Source organism: Schistocerca americana, chromosome 3 (assembly GCF_021461395.2).
Source record: "Schistocerca americana isolate TAMUIC-IGC-003095 chromosome 3, iqSchAmer2.1, whole genome shotgun sequence".
NCBI classification, from domain to species: Eukaryota; Metazoa; Arthropoda; class Insecta; order Orthoptera; family Acrididae; genus Schistocerca; species Schistocerca americana.
In genome coordinates this window covers 408,087,001-408,106,575 of record NC_060121.1, presented here as the reverse complement: position 1 = coordinate 408,106,575, position 19,575 = coordinate 408,087,001, and the positions used below count along the sequence as shown (strand labels likewise).

At 42.8% G+C, this 19,575-nt stretch overlaps 1 protein-coding gene across 2 annotated transcripts in view; it reads left to right on the top strand.

Moving 5' to 3' along the window:
- The first annotated feature begins 4,393 nt into the window (after positions 1-4,393).
- LOC124606353 (cyclic GMP-AMP synthase-like) overlaps positions 4,394-19,575 on the top strand; it is a 353,987-nt gene continuing 338,805 nt past the window's right edge. For both annotated transcript variants that reach the window (XM_047138335.1, XM_047138334.1), the window contains exon 1: positions 4,394-4,483. The gene's annotated coding sequence lies outside the window, so the exon portion shown is untranslated. The remainder of the gene's footprint in view (positions 4,484-19,575) is intronic.

Genomic DNA, 19,575 nt, shown 5'->3' with positions numbered 1-19,575 from the left:
TGACAGACCTCTCCACCTGCTGGATCTGTGGGGATGGTAGCCAACATTGAAAAGTATATAACCTATGTCTGTAGAAATCTTTATTAGAGTATTAATGTAAAAATTCAAAGTAAATTGTTCATGAACTTCTAAAAATTTTTGGTAATGACATTTCCTCTTTGAATAATGTGGATACAAAGGTGAGTCAAATGAAAACCTTAAATACTTTTTTAAATATTATTTATTGTGCAGAAGTGGTACAAAGCTGTATCACTTCTCAACATAATCTCCCCCAAGCTCAATGCAAGTCCTCCAGCGATTACAAATTGCACACATCCCATTAGAAAAAAATTGTTTTGGTAGTCTGTGCTACCACTCATGCACCGTGTGCCGTACTTCTTCATCAGAACGGAACTTCTTTCCTCCCATTGCGTCTCCGAGTGGTCCAAATATATGGAAATCATTTGGGGCAAGTCCTGGATTGCCCGGTCTCTTCGTTTCCGATTGATGGAAGTAAACCCAGGTATCGTCTCCAGTAACGATTCTTGAAAGGAAGCCATCACCTTCTCATTCAAAGCGCCGAAGAAGTTCTTCACAAGCATCAACACGTCGTTCTCTCATTTCAGGAGTCAGCTGACGTGGCACTCGACTTGCTGACGCTTTGTGAAACTGGAGCACATAATGCACAATGTGGTGTGCTGATGCATGACTAATCTGTAAACATGCTGCAATGTCATTGAGTGTCCCTCGGCGGTTTTCCTTCACTATGACATCAAACCAGTCTCAGGACTGAATACCACAACATGGCTTCAACCGCTGCAGTGTTCTGAGGAGTCACAACTCGTAGTGCCTGACCTGGACGAGGAGCATCTTCCACTGAAGTCACACCATTTGCGAACTTCCTACTCCATTCGTAGACTTGCTACTGTAACAAACATGCATCACCGTACTGAACCTTCATTCGTCGATGAATTTCAGTAGGTTTCACACCTTCACTACGCAAAAACCGAATAATAGAACGCTGTTCTTCCCTGGTGCAAGTCGCAAGTGGGGTGGCCATCTTTATACTGATACTGCGATGGTATGTGTGCATCTGCATTATGCTACCACCTACAGGCCATTCTGCACACTGTTTGTAGCATGCTTACCAACTTACAGGATAACGGCGCGAAATATCGATTTGTTATTACAAATTTAAGGTTTTCATTTGACTCACCCTCGTATAAAGGGTGTGTCAGGAGGAAAGGTACATGCTTTGAGGGGTGATACTAGTGGTGATTCTGAACAAAAAACTCCTTATAAACATATGCCCTTTTCTTTCCAGGTAAACCAACGGAAAGAACTAGGAGCGAGAAACGTGTATCGTCGTCCTTACTAACCGTGTCAGTACACAGTCCACTTGCGAATGGTGCAGTTGTTTACCTCAAGTCTTAGTCCGAGAGTGCTTGTCGTAGTGCACGGTACTACAGTGTAGTTTTGTGGAGTGAAAATGCCAAGGATCTTCACACATGCAGACTATGCTGACATCGTGTTTGTCTATGGTTTGTTCAATGGGAATTCCAGAGCTGCTGTGCGAGAATACCAACAACGATTTACGAATCGCAGAGTGCCAGATAGAAGGGTGTTTAGCAGGGTGTTTCACGGATCACGTGAGAGCGGTACGCTTCCCAGCGTAAATGTTATCTCTGAACGTCCTGTACAATATACTCTTAATGAAGTCGAGAACATTCTTCAAGTAGTGGAACGCTACCCTACTACTAGCTCTAGAAGAACTGGTGCCCAACTCGGTATTCCACAAACACGAGTGATACGCACAGTACACGAGCACAGTCTGTATCCCTTTCATCGGCAGAGTGTACAACATTTGCATGAAGGAGATGCTGCCGCCCGGCAAGAATTCTGTCAATGGATCGTTGCCAATGAGCGATTAATTGCACGTATTCTATTCACTGATGAGTCAATATTTACCCGCAACGGAATCAACAACAGGCGCAACTCTCATGTGTGGGCAAATGAAAATGTGCACGCTAGTGTGGAAACGAATTTTCAACGACGTTTCTCAGTCAACGTGTGGTGTGTATTATTGATGACCACCTCATCGGTCCAGGTGTTTTAGATAACCGTCTTACTGGGACACGGTATCTTGAGTTTCTTCAAAATGTGTTACCAGAATACGTGGAGGATATCTCTTTGGCAACACGAGCTTGTATGTACTTTCAGCATGACGGAGCTCCTACACATTCCGTTCGGCCAGTGACAAACACAACGTATCCTGGTCGTTGGATCGGTCGCCATGGAGTCGTTGCTTGGTCACCGAGATCACCCAGTCTTATCCCATTGGACTACTGTTTGTGGGGGAGGCTGAAGGGCGACGCCTACAGGCGCAGGGTGGATACAAGAGAGGAACCTCGCTCTGCTTATGCCAAGGTAAAGGAATGCAAAACTGAACTCCAATCGCCGACACAACACCTGTCTACAAGAGCAGCAACATGCATTGAAATTGACGGTGGACTGTTTGAACATCTTCTGTGAGGAAACGTACACAATTAAACAAACCATAACATAATAGTATTATTAATTTACCTGCATCTTTCCCGTTCCTAGCTGTTTGCATTGGTTTGCCCGGAAACGGTTAAGAAAAGGGCCTATGTTTATTAGAAGTTTTTAGTTCAGAATCACCAGTAGTAGTATCACCCGTCAAAGCATGTACCTTTCCTCCTGACTCAACCTTCATTTATGTAGCCTATATATTTAAAAAATGTGCGGTCTACGGCCGTCCAAATTTGTATTAGACTATCATATGAAAAGATGAAGTAAATTGATCTAGAACTTTTCGAAATTTTATGTAACAACGTTGAATAGCAACTTGTCTTTAAACAGAAGTAGAGATCTTTTAGTTCCAATATTTTGTTGACACAGGACCAGCATCGTTTTTAATATTTCGTGGAGCATTTATTAAGAGATCTGTCACAATTGCAAAAAAATGGTTCAAATGGCTCTGAGCACTATGGGACTCAACATCTTAGGTCATCAGTCCCCTAGAACTTAGAACTACTTAAACCTAACTAATCTAAGGACATCACACACATCCATGCCCGAGGCAGGATTCGAACCTGCGACCGTAGACTGTAGCACCCAGAACCGCATGACCACACCGGCCGGCGTGTCACAATTGCAGTTTATATGTCTGGCGTCTAGTTTCGAACCACCTGGTTGATTCTCAAGCCTGGCTTACTGAGCTGCACTGAAAGTGCCTGATTTTAATAACAAACATCAAAATAACAATACATGCTTTAAAAAATGTTCGCAGATGACTGTCGCGATCAACACGTGCTTTTTTTTCTTTTTTTAGAAAAGGGCATTACATAAGGCAGGTACCTAAGAGGACAGCTAAAATTACTGCGAGTGAAACGAGGGCAATGGCACTTATATTCTTCTCTTGGCACAAATATGTCGAATATTTCGCTGTTTTTTTTTTTTTTTTTTTTTCGAATACATGGCGCTTTCCGAGTGTGTGGTTAGGCAGAAACCTATGAGGACAGTTTTAATTGCTGTCACAGAAACGAGCAGCAATGAAATTCATATTCTTCCGTTTCACAAATATTTGGCCCTTTATCTTCGAATATGTGACGATTTCAGAGTTGTTGTTAAGCAGGAACTGAAGAGGACAGCTTAAATTGCTGCGAGGGAAACGAGGAGAAATAACATTCATATTCTTCCTCGTCATAAAGTCGTCAGCAGTTCTTGCGTTTGTCGATATTGTGCGTGAAGTCAAAATGGCGTCACGTTTGCAGAAAGTCTCGTGAAATGAGCGTTACCCCTCTAATGTTCTGCCGGCAAAATTTAATCCACAAGTTCTCGGACTTGTTAATATTATCAGCAGAAACGTGAAAATGAAATATGTGGTAAAGCAGTTGTACTGTCACATAGTTGTTAGTCATCATTCCTTATTACTGCTGTTTTTTGACTATCCATCACTCTGACACTTCGTTAATTTGCTGTACTTCTGCTGTTCCGCTTTTAATATACCGTAGTTAAAGCTTCATACAATTACTTACTACCCATTTTTGACACATCTGCATAAAACTGTTGTTGCGTCTTCCTAAACAATGCAATACTATTACAGAGTTTACAGCGACTGAAGGCTGAGAGATGGAGGGTAAGATACCCTACATAGGCCTATCCTAGGCGCTAAATTACCTGGAGCCGACGATGTGTGCATCATTATGCACAAAAGCTTCAGGTTATTTAATTGTCAAAATAGATTTCATTCCTTTAGCGACACTGAAGCGATAAGACGTAGTTGTTTTGTCATGCCTTAGATGCTGATATCGCTGCACTGGATAAGCTGTCTGGGTTGGCTGCACTGGCGGTTGCGAAAAAAACCTGCTTCCTCGACGTCTATGACAGTCGCTGAGCAGTAGCGCGCCGCTAGAGGGGAAGAACGAACACGTCAGCAGCACCGGGTTATCGTGAGAAACGTGCCTTGCCTGTGTTAAGAGCAGTAAGTACGCACTTGTGTGTTGATCGTTCTACAGTCGTTTTTGCCTATCAGCCCATCATCTCGAATGAAAGGGGTATTCTGTAGCACCAATGAGAAAGACAAGGAAGAGCAGAAAACATATACTCACGGCGTGTTTCATGTCGATGTTAATATTTCATTTCGCTTAGAAGTGCTGTGCTAATGCTTCTGTTCGTCCTAGAGTGGCAACTTCGCGATTTTATTGTTTAACTGTATTATTATTTCAGTCCTAGTACAGCATGCGTGGAGACCGGCTAGTTACGGATCGAAATAACTAAGTATAACATTGCATGTCTCCCCCTGACCTATTTTTCATAGTATATACACCAAAATATTCCCAAATTTCACGATTATGTTGTTCATCTTTTCTCTAAAGGTACTGCGTTTTTAGTCATTTATGACTAACAGTATACTGTTTGTAAAGAGAGTGTTGGAGACTACAGAGTCTGTCGGAAATTATAAATATCCAATCGTATCCAGTGGCATCAGAAAATGCGTGAAAAGAAAGTTCTTACTCCCACAGTTACCTTACAGATGAGCAAACGTCTTTTTACATCGAATGTACATGACCCATTCCTCCATTACGAATGAGGAAAGTTTTGAGGAGTGCCACTACGCAATGATTCTCCTACCTGCCAGTAGTATTTGTTGTCGGAGAAAGTGAGGTGGCGAAAGAAGCAACGCGAATCAGAATTTTCAATCATTAAACGGACTAGGCAAGCAGAAAAGGAAATCACTGTCACAGGAAACGATGAGCAATACTTAAAAAGAAAAATCCTCGTATACAAGTACAGAATTAATTTTATTTCACATCGCTGGTGTTTTTGATTGAATTGGAATAAACCCACGAGAATAATCTGTACTAAAATACATTTAGGATACGATGAAAAAAAAAATACTGGCGAAGATTGAATAATGAGCAAAAGTAACGACTTACAATACAGCAGACAGAAAATAGTAAAAAGAAGATAAGTTTTTGAATTTGTTGTAAAGAGACTGATCTTAGTATCTTTCGTTTCTTAGGACATAGAAGCTAACGAATAACGATGAAAATTTGCAAACAGAGTGGAATCCAGGAGATAACATCAGTACCTGAATGCTTCAGTTTCAAAGTAACGCATCTAATCGGAACTGAGACTATAAACTGGGTCGTTCTCTAAATTCACTGGCACAATACCAAGGTGGGGCGGATACTTTATGCCCACCTTTCGAGACTATTACAGTTTAGCTTTGTGTTTTATATTTTAAAGATAAAAAACATTTACATTATTTAATGATTTCTTGTACTATATTCTCTATTTGTTTTAAATTTTTCAGTAAAACTTTTCCCACAAATTTAAGTCTTAGTAGCGAATGCCACTTTTCACAACAAATGTTATACTCAAATTTTAAGGTTCAGAACCCAACTTACACATATATCTTAACAGTGGAAAGGAATACAGTGAAAGAAAAATGGGTAGCTTCAAGAGTGAAATAGTGAGGCAGCAGAGGATCAAATAGGTAAAAAGGCAAAGCCCAGTAGAAATCCTTCGATAGTGAATGTAATTGATGAAAGGAAAAAATTTAAAAATGCTGTAAATGAACCAGACGAAAGGGAACACAAATGTTTAAAAAATGAGATTGGCAGGAAGTGCAAAACGCCTTATCAGGAATGGGTAGTGGGGAAATGTGAGGACTGAGAGGCATATTTCGCTAGAGGAAAGATAAATACCACCTACAGGAAAATCAAAGAGGCCTTTGGGGAAAAGAGAAGCAGCTGTATGAATAAGAAGAGCTCAGATGGAAAACCAGTCCTATGCAAATACGGGAAAGCTTAAATCTGGAAGGAATATAAAGAGGGGCTATAAATGAGAGATGAAGTTCAAAGCAATATTATAGAACGGGAATGGGCGTAGATGAAGATGAGATGGGAGAATGGTACTGTGAGAAGAAAGATCCAAGTCAAAAAAAGGCCCCAGGAATAGACAACATTCTGTCAGAACTACTGATAGCCTTGGGAGAGCCAGCAACGACAAACTCTTCCATGTGCAAGATGTATGAGACAGGCGAAATACCATCGAACTTCAATAAGGATGTAGTAATTCCAATATCAAAGGAAGCAGTTGCTGACAGCTGACCTCAGGGAAGATAGTTTGGATTCCAGAGAAATGTAGGAACGCACGAGGAAACGAGACACTTAAAATAGTAAATGACTTTTGCTATTTGGGCAGCAAAATAACTGAAGCAGAGAGGATGTAAAATATAGAGTGACAATGGAAAGAAAAGCATTTCTGAAGAAGAGAAATTTGTTAACATCCAGTATAGATTCAACTGTTAGGAAGTCTTTGCTGAAGGTCCTTGTCAGGAGTGTACCCACGTATGTAAGCAAAACATGGACGATAAACAGATTAGATAAAAGGACCATAGGAGCTTATGAAATTCGTGGTACAGATGAATACTGAAGATTAGATCGGTCGATCATGTAACTAATGCGGAAGTGGTGAATACAATTGGGGAGATAAGACATTTGTGGCACAACATGACCAAAAGAAGGGATCAGTTGATAGAACACGTTCTGAGACATCAAAGCATCAAAACTTTAGTATTGGAAGGAAGTGCTGGGGAGGGGAGGAGGGATAAAAGACGTGTATGGAGACCAAAAGATGAATAAAGTAAGTATATTCAGAAGAATGTTGGTTGCAATTGTTATTCGGCAACGAAGAGGCTCAGACTAACATGGAGACCTGCACCAAACTAGTCTTTGGACTGAAGGCCACAACAACAACATATCTATAAGAAGTATGTTGTGAATTGTGAATAAAAGTCAACGACAGTTAACGAAATTTGCGTTTTTTAATTTTTTTCTATTGGTCATAAAGTACCTCTCTACACGGTACAGGCATTACAGAAAATGCGTTGGTATTGCTAAGATTGTGCTAAAGCGTATTTTCAGGTTCTGGACACTTATTATGTATCGTTACCTGTTTAAAAAGTATACAGTTAACAAAAGTTACCAGCAATTAACGAATTTCTTTCAAATTCTTTTGTGATGGGCATAAGGTACCACACACCCATCACCCGTTGTAATACATAGTTCGCATTTATAGAAATTTGTTGGTAATGGTAGGATTAAAGGCTGCATTGGCTGTTTGTTCCAAACTTGATGGAGGCCAGCTTTTTACCGGTTCTGTGAGGGAGCTACAAGCAGCCAGATCGAGAGTCGGTAAGGAAATCGCTTCCTCTGGTTACTTCTAATACCCCACAGTGTACAGGTGCAAACTTACCTCCGTAGCAGAGTGGTCAGCGTGGCTGACTGCCGTGCAAAGAAGCCGGGTTTGATTCCCAGTGCTGCTATTGATTTGTCCTTGGTGAGAGAATTGGAAAGTAGTGCACTCAGTCTTGTGATGCCAACTGAGGAGCTCCTGGATCGAGCAGAAGCAGCTCCAGGTCACAAAAACTGACAGTGGCGGGAGAGCTATGTGCTGACTCGACTCTCTCCACAACGCATTCTATGATGCCATTGGCAGAGGATGACATACGGCCGGTCGGCACCTAGGGGCCCACTAGGGCCTGTGGGCGGAGTATGTGTTTACATTTAACTGGACACTTGAGAATGCCATTTTCTGCTTATGACTGCATAATTTTTACTTTTTGTGAATGCCTAATTTCAGTGGGACTGAATAATTTGTTGACTAGGTTTCTTTATGCATCCACCCCCAACTGCCACATTTCCATACTACTTGAATATGACATACCACAGGATGTAAATACAGGCCATTTCAAAGTCCAAAATACATAATACTGCATGGATACTAGTTTGTGCCGATTTAGGCACACTTGTACTACAGATACTAATTTTTTTTATTAAATTAGACCTACTTCATAAGATTATTGTGATAAGCTCTAATTAATTTGTATTAGTACAATGCATATTTTAATAATGTTTTTCTAATAGTTTACTGAAAAACAGAAATCAATTATCAGCCATATACACTCCTGGAAATTGAAATAAGAACACCGTGAATTCATTGTCCCAGGAAGGGGAAACTTTATTGACACATTCCTGGGGTCAGATACATCACATGATCACACTGACAGAACCACAGGCACATAGACACAGGCAACAGAGCATGCACAATGTCGCCACTAGTACAGTGTATATTCACCTTTCGCAGCAATGAAGGCTGCTATTCTCCCAAGGAGACGATCGTAGAGATGCTGGATGTAGTCCTGTGGAACGGCTTGCCATGCCATTTCCACCTGGCGCCTCAGTTGGACCAGCGTTCGTGCTGGACGTGCAGACCGCGTGAGACGACGCTTCATCCAGTCCCAAACATGCTCAATGGGGGACAGATCCGGAGATCTTGCTGGCCAGGGTAGTTGACTTACACCTTCTAGAGCACGTTGGGTGGCACGGGATACATGCGGACGTGCATTGTCCTGTTGGAACAGCAAGTTCCCTTGCCGGTCTAGGAATGGTAGAACGATGGGTTCGATGACGGTTTGGATGTACCGTGCACTATTCAGTGTCCCCTCGACGATCACCAGTGGTGTACGGCCATTGTAGGAGATCGCTCCCCACACCATGATGCCGGGTGTTGGCCTGTGTGCCTCGGTCGTATGCAGTCCTGATTGTGGCGCTCACCTGCACGGCGCCAAACACGCATACGACCATCATTGGCACCAAGGCAGAAGCGACTCTCATCGCTGAAGACGACACGTCTCCATTCGTCCCTCCCTTCACGCCTGTCGCGACACCACTGGAGGCGCGCTGCACGATGTTGGGGCGTGAGCAGAAGACGGCCTAACGGTGTGCGGGACCGTAGCCCAGCTTCATGGAGACGGTTGCGAATGGTCCTCGCCGATACCCCAGGAGCAACAGTGTCCCTAATTTGCTGGGAAGTGGCGGTGCGGTCCCCTACGGCACTGCGTAGGATCCTACGGTCTTGGCGTGCATCCGTGCGTCGCTGCGGTCCGGTCCCAGGTCGACGGGCACGTGCACCTTCCGCCGACCACTGGCGACAACATCGATGTACTGTGGAGACCTCACGCCCCACGTGTTGAGCAATTCGGCGGTACGTCCACCCGGCCTCCCGCATGCCCACTATACGCCCTCGCTCAAAGTCCGTCAACTGCACATACGGTTCACGTCCACGCTGTCGCGGCATGCTACCAGTGTTAAAGACTGCGATGGAGCTCCGTATGCCACGGCAAACTGGCTGACACTGACGGCGGCGGTGCACAAATGCTGCGCAGCTAGCGCCATTCGACGGCCAACACCGCGGTTCCTGGTGTGTCCGCTGTGCCGTGCGTGTGATCATTGCTTGTACAGCCCTCTCGCAGAGTCCGGAGCAAGTATGGTGGGTCTGACACACCGGTGTCAATGTGTTCTTTTTTCCATTTCCAGGAGTGTATTATCAGAAATCAACTGAAACAGTAATAATGTTTAGGCAGTTTACTGACTCCACACCTATAGAATCTACTCTTTTGGGATTAAAGATATCATCAATCCAGGTTTGACATGCGTTTTCGTCTGGGAAGGTATTTTCCTGGTGGTTGTTGGATAAAAATAAACATTTGAGAGTGAAAGATCAGAAGAATAAGTGCATGAGTCATGACATCCCAAACAAACCCCTGGATAATTCTGGTTGTGAAATGAGCATAGTGTCTTATCACGTAATAGCAACACTTACACTCCTGGAAATGGAAAAAAGAACACATTGACACCGGTGTGTCAGACCCACCATACTTGCTCCGGACACTGCGAGAGGGCTGTACAAGCAATGATCACACGCACGGCACAGCGGACACACCAGGAACCGCGGTGTTGGCCGTCGAATGGCGCTAGCTGCGCAGCATTTGTGCACCGCCGCCGTCAGTGTCAGCCAGTTTGCCGTGGCATACGGAGCTCCATCTCAGTCTTTAACACTGGTAGCATGCCGCGACAGCGTGGACGTGAACCGTATGTGCAGCTGACGGACTTTGAGCGAGGGCGTATAGTGGCATGCGGGAGGCCGGGTGGACGTACCGCCGAATTGCTCAACACGTGGGGCGTGAGGTCTCCACAGTACATCGATGTTGTCGCCAGTGGTCGGCGGAAGGTGCACGTGCCCGTCGACCTGGGACCGGACCGCAGCGACGCACGGATGCACACCAAGACCGTATGATCCTACGCAGTGCCGTAGGGGACCGCACCGCCACTTCCCAGCAAATTAGGGACACTGTTGCTCCTGGGGTATCGGCGAGGACCATTCGCAACCTTCTCCATGAAGCTGGGCTACGGTCCCGCACACCGTTAGGCCGTCTTCCGCTCACGCCCCAACATCGTGCAGGCCGCCTCCAGTGGTGTCGCGACAGGCGTGAATGGAGGGACGAATGGAGACGCGTCGTCTTCAGCGATGAGAGTCGCTTCTGCCTTGGTGCCAATGATGGTCGTATGCGTGTTTGGCGCCGTGCAGGTGAGCGCCACAATCAGGACTGCATACGACCGAGGCACACAGGGCCAACACCCGGCATCATCGTGTGGGGAGCGATCTCCTACACTGGCCGTACACCTCTGGTGATCGTCGAGGGGACACTGAATAGTGCACGATACATCCAAACCGTCATCGAACCCATAGTTCTACCATTCCTAGACCGGCAAGGGAACTTGCTGTTCCAACAGGACAATGCACGTCCGCATGTATCCCGTGCCACCCAACGTGCTCTAGAAGGTGTAAGTCAACTGCCCTGGCCAGCAAGATCTCCGGATCTGTCCCCCATTGAGCATGTTTGGGACTGGATGAAGCGTCGTCTCACGCGGTCTGCACGTCCAGCACGAACGCTGGTCCAACTGAGGTGCCAGGTGGATATGGCATGGCAAGCCGTTCCACAGGACTACATCCAGCATCTCTACGATCGTCTCCATGGGAGAATAGCAGCCTGCATTGCTGCGAAAGGTGGATATACACCGTACTAGTGCCGACATTGTGCATGCTCTGTTTCCTGTGTCTATGTGCCTGTGGTTCTGTCAGTGTGATCATGTGATGTATCTGACCCCAGGAATGTGTCAATAAAGTTTCCCCTTCCTGGGACAATGAATTCACGGTGTTCTTATTTCAAGTTCCAGGAGTGTATTTGTCGTTTTTCTTGCACAGTGACTGAAAGATGTCTCAGCTATTATCAACAAATGTTAGCTCCGAAGTGTGCAGCCCAGGGAAGGAGTTCGTAATGCACAACACCCTATTTGCCCCACCAGATGCCAAATATTATATTCACACTGCCCTTTGTTTGAGTATAAGTCTTTTATTAGGTCTTATTCATTAATTTCTTCTTGGCAACTTAACACAAAGGCCTCACAGCTCGTCGCCTGTAACAGTATTGCACAAGAACGTGCAGTGAGCGAACTGATGATGTTCAAGCGAAAATAAAGTATCAGTCATCTCTTTAATTTTCATTACTTTGAATTGGGGCATGCAGAAGGCTACTTATACATCCAATAGTGAATCTTACCTTTCGAATGCAATGCCGCTCATAGGTTAAATGGTCGTAATTCATCATATATGTCAGCTATTGAGACTCACTGGAAAAGCATTCACGGCAGAACGGACTTTCTTGAAATAAGGACAACCTTTTCTGTTGTCATTCCTTTAAAGCTTTCACTCCTACATGATACAAATATTTCAAGCTGCCTCTACTGACATCACACCTGTATTAAACCTAAAGCGAACAACTTGTCGTAAATGTGAGACCTTTTCCTCTAGAATCTCTATTTTGTAACATTTAAACTGTGTCCATAAGATGTAAGTATACAAAATCCAATTCGCAACTACAAGACAAATACTAGAAGTTAAAATAAGAAAATTACAATTCACAGTTACACTCATAGCCACCTAAACATGTTATGTAACTGCACAGTATAGACTCGGTTTATGGGAGTTAATTCATGAGAAAAATCAAACTACAATCAGTTATAAGGCAAGGAAACTCTCGAGCACGAACTACTCTGATTCTGACGCAGCCACATGTTTTATTGCAGAAATGTTTCTGGAATGTTTTGCTATTACTACATCTACATGGACACTCTGCAAATCACATTTAAGTGCCTGGCAGAGAGTTCATCGAACCACCTTCTCTATTATTCCAATCTCGTATAGCGCGCGGAAAGAATAAATACCTATATCTTTCCGTACGAGCTCTGATTTCCCTTATTTTATCTTTGTGATCGTTCCTCTCTATGTAATTCGGTGTCAGCAAACTATTTTCGCATTCCGAGGAGAAAGTTGGTGATTGGAATTTCTTGAGAAGATTCCGTAGCAACGAAAAACGCCTTTCTTTTAATGATTTCCAGCCCAAATCCTGTATCATTCTGTGACACTCTCTCCCATATTTCGCGATAATACAAGACGTGCTGCCCTTCTTTGAACTTTTTCGATGTACTCCGTCAGTTCTACCTGGTAAGGATCCCACACCGCCAGCAGTATTCTAAAAGAGGACGGACAAGCGTAGTGTAGGCAGTCAGTCCTTAGTAGGTCTGTTACATTTTCTAGGTGTCCTGCTAATAAAACGCAGCCTTTGGTTAGCCTTCCCCACAACATTTTCTATGTGTTCCTTCCAATTTAAGTTGTTCGTAATTGTAATACCTAGGTATTTAATTGAATTTACAGCTTCTAGGTTAGACTGATTTATCGTGTAACCGAAGTTTAACGAGTTCCTTTTAGCACTCATGTGGATGACCTCAAACTTTTCGTTATTTTGGGTCAACTGCCACTTTTCGCACCATTCAGATATTTTTTCTAAATCGTTTTGCAGTTTGTTTTGATCTTCTGATGACTTTATTAGTCGATAAACGACAGCGTCATCTGCAAACAACCGAAGACGGCCCTGCTCAGATTGTCTCCCACATCGTTTATATAGATAAAGAATAGCAAAGTGCCTGTAACACTACCTTGGGGAACCGCCTGAAATCACTTCTGTTTTATTCGATGGCTTTCCATTAATTATTACGAACTGTGACCTCTATAACAAGAAGTCACAAATCCAGTCACATAATTGAGTCGATATTCCATAAGTACGCAATTTCACTATAAGCCGCTTGAATGGAACAGTGTCAAAAGCCTTCCGGAAATCCAGGAATACGGAATCGATCTGAAATCCCTTGCCAATAGCACTCAGCACTTCATGTGAATAAAGAGGTAGTTGTTTTTCACAGGAACGATGTTTTCTAAATCCATGTTCACTGTTTGTCAATAGACCGTTTCGTTCGAGGTAATTCATAATGTTCGAACACAATATATGTTCTAAAATCCTGCTGCATATCGACGTTAACGATATGGGCATGTAATTTAGTGGATTACTCCTACTACCTTTTGTGAATATTGGTGTGACCTGTGCAACTTTCCAGTCTTTGGGTACGGATCTTTCGTCGAGCGAACGGTTGTATATGATTGTTAGGTATGGAGCTAATGCATCAGCATACTCCGAAAGGAACCTAATTGGTATACAGTCTGGACCAGAAGACTTGCTTTTATTAAGTGATTTGAGTTGCTTCACTACTCCGAGGATATTTACTTCTACGTTGCTCATGTTGGCAGCTGTTCTCGATTCGAATTCTGAAATATTTACTTCGTCTCCTTTTGAGAAGGCATTTCGGAAGGCTATGTTTAGTAAATTTGCTTTGTCAGCACTGTCTTCGACAGTATATCCATTGTTATCGCGCAGAGAAGGCACTGATTGTTTCTTGCCGCTAACATATTTCACATACGACCAGAATCTCTTTGGATTTTCTACCAGGTTTCGAGACAAAGTTTCGTTGTAGAAACTGTTATAGGCGTCTCGCATTGAACTCCGCGCCAAGTTTCGAGCTTCTGTAAAGGATCGCCAATCTTGGGGATTTTGCGTCTATTTAAATTTGGCATGTTTGTTTCGTTGTTTCTAGCCCGTTTTGTGTACCTAGGAGGACCAGCTCCGTCGTTTGTTAGTTTATGTGGTATAAACCTTTTGATGCTGGTTAGTAGGTTACTAACTCAGGATTATTCGTTGCTAAGAGGTCAAGTGTGTTTTCACAACCGTTTACTATTCGCGTGGGCTCATGAACTTACTGATCGAAATAATTTTCAGAGAATGCGTTTAGCACAACTTCGGATGATATTTTATGCGTACCTCCGGAATTAAACATGTATTTTCGCCAACATATCGAGGGTAAATTAAAGTCACCACCAACTATTATCGTATGAATCGGGTACGTGTTTGAAATCAAACTCAAGTTTTCTTTGAACCTTTCAGGAACTGTATCATCTGAACCGGGAGGTCGGTAAAAGGATCCAATTATTATTTTGTTCTGGTTACCAACAATAACCTCTGCCCATACACACTCACAGGAAGTATCCGCTTCAATTTCGCGACAAGTTAAACTACTTCTAACAGCAACAAAAACGCCACCGCCAACCGTGTTTAGCCTATCTTTTCGGAACACCGTTAGGTTCTTCGCAAAAATTTCGGCTGAACTTAAATCCGGCTTCAGCCAGCTTTCAGTGCCTATAACGATTTGAGCATCAGTGCTTTCTATTAGTGCTTGGAGCTCTGGTACTTTCCCAACACAGCTACGACAATTTACAACTGTTATACAAATGGTTCCTGTATCCATGTTCTTCCTGTGTTCAGCCTGCACCCTTTGTGACTGAAGCCCATCTTGTGTTTTCCCGAGACCCTCTAACCTAAAAAAACCACCCAGTCCACGCCACACAGCCCCTGCTACCCGTGTAGCCGCCTTCTGCGTATAGTAGACACCTGACCTATTCAGCGGAACCCGAAACCCAACCACCCTTTGGTGCATGTCGAGGAATCTGCAGCCTACACGGTCGCAAAACCGTCTGAGCCTCTGATTCAGGCCCTCCACTCGGCTCTGTATCAGAGGTCCGCAATCGGTCCTGTCGACTATGCTGCAAATGGTCAGCTCTGCTTTCATCTTGCAAGCAAGACTGGCAGCCTTTACCACTTCTGATAGCCGCTCGAAACCTGAGAGAATCTCTTCTGATCCACTGGTGGGTTCAAAAGTGAAGCATAATATCTTTGAGGTTCCATCAGACTGATACCTTTAGCAGACAACCGAAATCTGGTTTAAATAATAAACGAAGGAGGAAACTTAAACTCGCAGCTCAACATCTACATTGCATAACGTTTACCTCTCGACCACGAGCAGTTTCAGTACTGTAGCAGCTCAAACAGAAGACATCTCCTCCAGTCACTTCCACAATCTACAGTGCTGCCAGATGCTTCCTCAATCTACAATGCTGCCAGATGGTGCAGATGGCAGGATTCAACAGTTCTGAGGGGTGGCCAGTTTTATTTGCATCTCAAGTGAATGGCTTGGACTTAGCCTCTGCTGCAGCCAGCTAGCAACCAGGTTTTATGTGAGTGTACATTGTGAATGTTCTGCGGTCTTGCTTCATCAGTACAGTTTTTTATAGAAGTTCTGGTACTTCTCAAGAATGATGTGCAGTTTTGTGTAGACTATCGATTTGTCTGAATTTAACACATACAGTTAAGCTGGAGATTAGCATTGGGTACAGATATTGGTGCATTGTATTCAGGTGAATGGGCTGCAAGTTGTTTACGAGGCTTGCCTACAAACTGACTCTAGATGGTGATATTGAGATTGCCATCATTAACATCATCATATACAGTTCTAATATAGGACATCTTGTCACTCTAATTTCAGATACAGTACAACTCAACTGATCTTTCCATTTCTTAGCACGCTCAACATTTCTTCTCCCGTGAGACGTAATTTGTATGTTAATGTAGGTATTCATCCATCTGACATGCATTGAATATGTTCGTGCCATTTCTTTGTGTACCCCTCTATATTCTGAAGTATACGTTTGACACTCAGTTCGTTTCTAAATTCATTTCATTTTCCTGACCTTTGAGTTTGCAATCAGCTAGTGATCTTAAGAGTCTCATCTCTGGAGCTTCAATCCTACTCCATTGATTAGCAGTTAGTATCCAAGTCACTGACCAGACATTAGTTCTGGTACAGCCATCATATTAAAGAGTGCAGTTACTGTCTCTTTTCAATTTTTTTGAGGAATGTGTGATTTACTGTACCTACCAACAGCTGAAAGTTTTGCAATTTGAATTCGTGATCACTGGACATAATATATGAGACCTCACTTCCCAGAAATTTGAAACTTTATTTCTTCTCGTGGTTAATTGTAAATTATTATTTTTGATCATAAATAGTCCTGACTATGGAGTGCCATTATATTTGTTCTGTCTTTAAATCTTATCATACTATAATCATTTGTTACTTTGTGTAAGGACCAAACTGCTCTCTGTAATTTGTCTTCGGAGTCTCCTAAGATAGTTTGATCATCTCCAAACTAGAGAGCATTCATAATATTATTATTGGGCTTATAATGGCACACTACTTTGTTTTACCATGTATTTAAGACATCAGCGATGTACACAGTGTGTCCCAGTTCTGTTATGGCTGTGGCTGTGAGAAATAGAAGTCAGGGATAATGTCCAGAAAATCACTGTATTTATTCAAAATAGACTCTCCCTGATCGATACAGAGCTGAAATTGCTTGAAAAGTGTTTTGAAACAATTATTTTAGTCCTTTTTTGGAACTGCATTTAGTACTGTAGTGCAATTTTCTTGCATACCCATAACAGCGTTGTAACATTGCGCCAACATCAATTTTGGCGAACAATCAGAAATCAGCTGAGGCCAAATCCGGCGAATATGACGGGGGGAGGGGGGGGGGGAGGGGGTGAGGGGGGTGATCCAGGACTACAATCCGTTTTCTGTCAAAACTTATGCATAGTCTTTGTGGTCTGGGTCAATGACGAGGAGGACAAACCAGGAACCTACCTCTTGGTATTTGGTACGAATCTGACCAATTCTCACCCACAAGCAACGGAGGATACGAAATAATACTCAGAATTACACGTTTGTTTGTGTGGCCATCCGCCACAGCAAGCATATAACTACTTGTTTTGCAAATCAAACTGCCTTTCCTGCTGCTAGTTACTTTATTCATCCCAGAATTAGTGAGTTGCCCTTCTCGTACAAAGTCCTTGTGAATAATTTCTTTGGATTCAAAGAAAACTGTTAGCAGTGTAGCCTATTCCTTCTTCTATTGCAATTTCCTTGGTTTTGGCTTCCATGGACTCAATGGACTCAACAACACTGTACTCTGCTGCCTTGTAAGAGGCTCGTATTGAAAACACAACGTCTCGCCGCCAGTTACAATCGATTTCATGAAATCAGTATCACTTTGGGTAGCATGTAACAGGTCTTAGCAGTGTTGGACTCCGCCATGTTTTTCATGCCCTGAATATACGTGTGGTACAAACTCGATGAGTTGTGAAAAAAAATTGTCTGATGCAATTATTTCTGCGATTTTTTGGACATTTTCGTCCATGTGACTTGTTCGCAGCTTTGATGCTCATGGTTCATCCTTAATGTCCTCCCTGCCTTCACGAAAAAGCGAATACCATCGAAAAACTTTTGCATGATTTAAAGAATCACTATCGTAAACACTTTCCATCATATCAATCGTTTCAACTTAATTAGAAACTTGATTTTGCCTCACTGTTCCACGACCATTTTCCGACGCGTGTCAGTCAGATGCTGATTGTTACATTTGCACCCAGGATGCAGCGATGCTAGCGCTTTGACCTTCTACATGGCTGTTGTTGAAACTTCAAGGATTGCAACGCCGCAATTCGCCACGAGATAGCATTGCAGTTGGAATTCCACACAAGCAGACAGCAGTAGGGTACAGTGTTTCTACTGAAAATGTGTGTGATAAAGGTGGCTCTTTTCTCACTCCTTGAGAGATGGTTCTCGCATACAGATTTCCTTTTGTACTTGTATTTTCTAACTCTGTTAACTTTATCAAAGGTTTTCTCATAGTCGATAAAGGCCATGTACTGTATGAGTTCTTCACAAATTTGGCTGACTGGAAAGAACACTTTCCAAGCAACATCTTTCCATCCTTTACCCATTCATTTCTGTAAGAAATGTGTCTGGTCAGGCCGTATACTAAGATATGACATTAAAATTAATTCAGTATTTTCTATTTGTTACTGTTAAAACAATGTAAATGGTTGACCACTTTGTTTACAGTGAGCATTTTTTAAAAAAAACAATGTAATGAAAAGAAAAGAAATTTCACTTGAAGGTTTTTGTTGGACTATTTCTTACGATTTCTGTAATGGCATAACTCGACAGTGCCTTGAACTGAACTGCTACATAAAACTTTTCGTTGTCCGTCACTTTCAGGAGGATAATTTATTTATTTATTTAACCTGATCAGATTAGGGCCATCAGGCCCTCTCTGACATCGGACCAGTGTTTCACACATGCAGCATTTCGCACATCAGTTACATCATGACAATACTTTAAATAAGAAAATTAGATTACTCTAGTCACAATATGAATCAAGAATAATGACTAAGACCTAATGAAGTAAGTACTGGCAGTATTTTTACAACAGTTGCTATACATACAAATTATGATAAAAGTAATAATAGTAACAGTAAAAAAATCAAATAATAATGATAAACATGAGAAAAATTGGCAATAGTAATGAAGATTTGAGCAGATGTACATTAATATCTTGGTATGTAAAGTAGATGTTTACTAGTATAGCGAGTTTTGGGGGAGGGAGACTTAAGGAGGGGGAAAGAGGGAAGTAATGAGGTGAAGTGCATTCGTGTACAGAGTAAGGCATCACTGTTGCTTAAGTAGATACGTCATTAACTGTTTTTTGAAGCCAGACATGTTTTTAAGTTCTCTAACATAACGAGGGAAGTTATTCCAGAACCGGGTTCCCGCTTCTGTAAAGGACTTGGAGCAGGTGACTGAGCGATGCAGTGGAACAGAGAGGATTTTATTATGATGGGAACGTGTGTTTCTGTCATGTTGTTCCGACATAAACGTTAAGGGCGAGGAGAGATATGAGGGACAGTGTGCATTTATAAGGCAGTATATGAGACAGAGTGTATGGAAATCTCTGCGTTTGTCTGCACGCAGCCAGGACAATTGTGCATATGCTGGTGAAATGTGATCAAAAAGTCGAACGTCACAGATATGTCGCACGCAG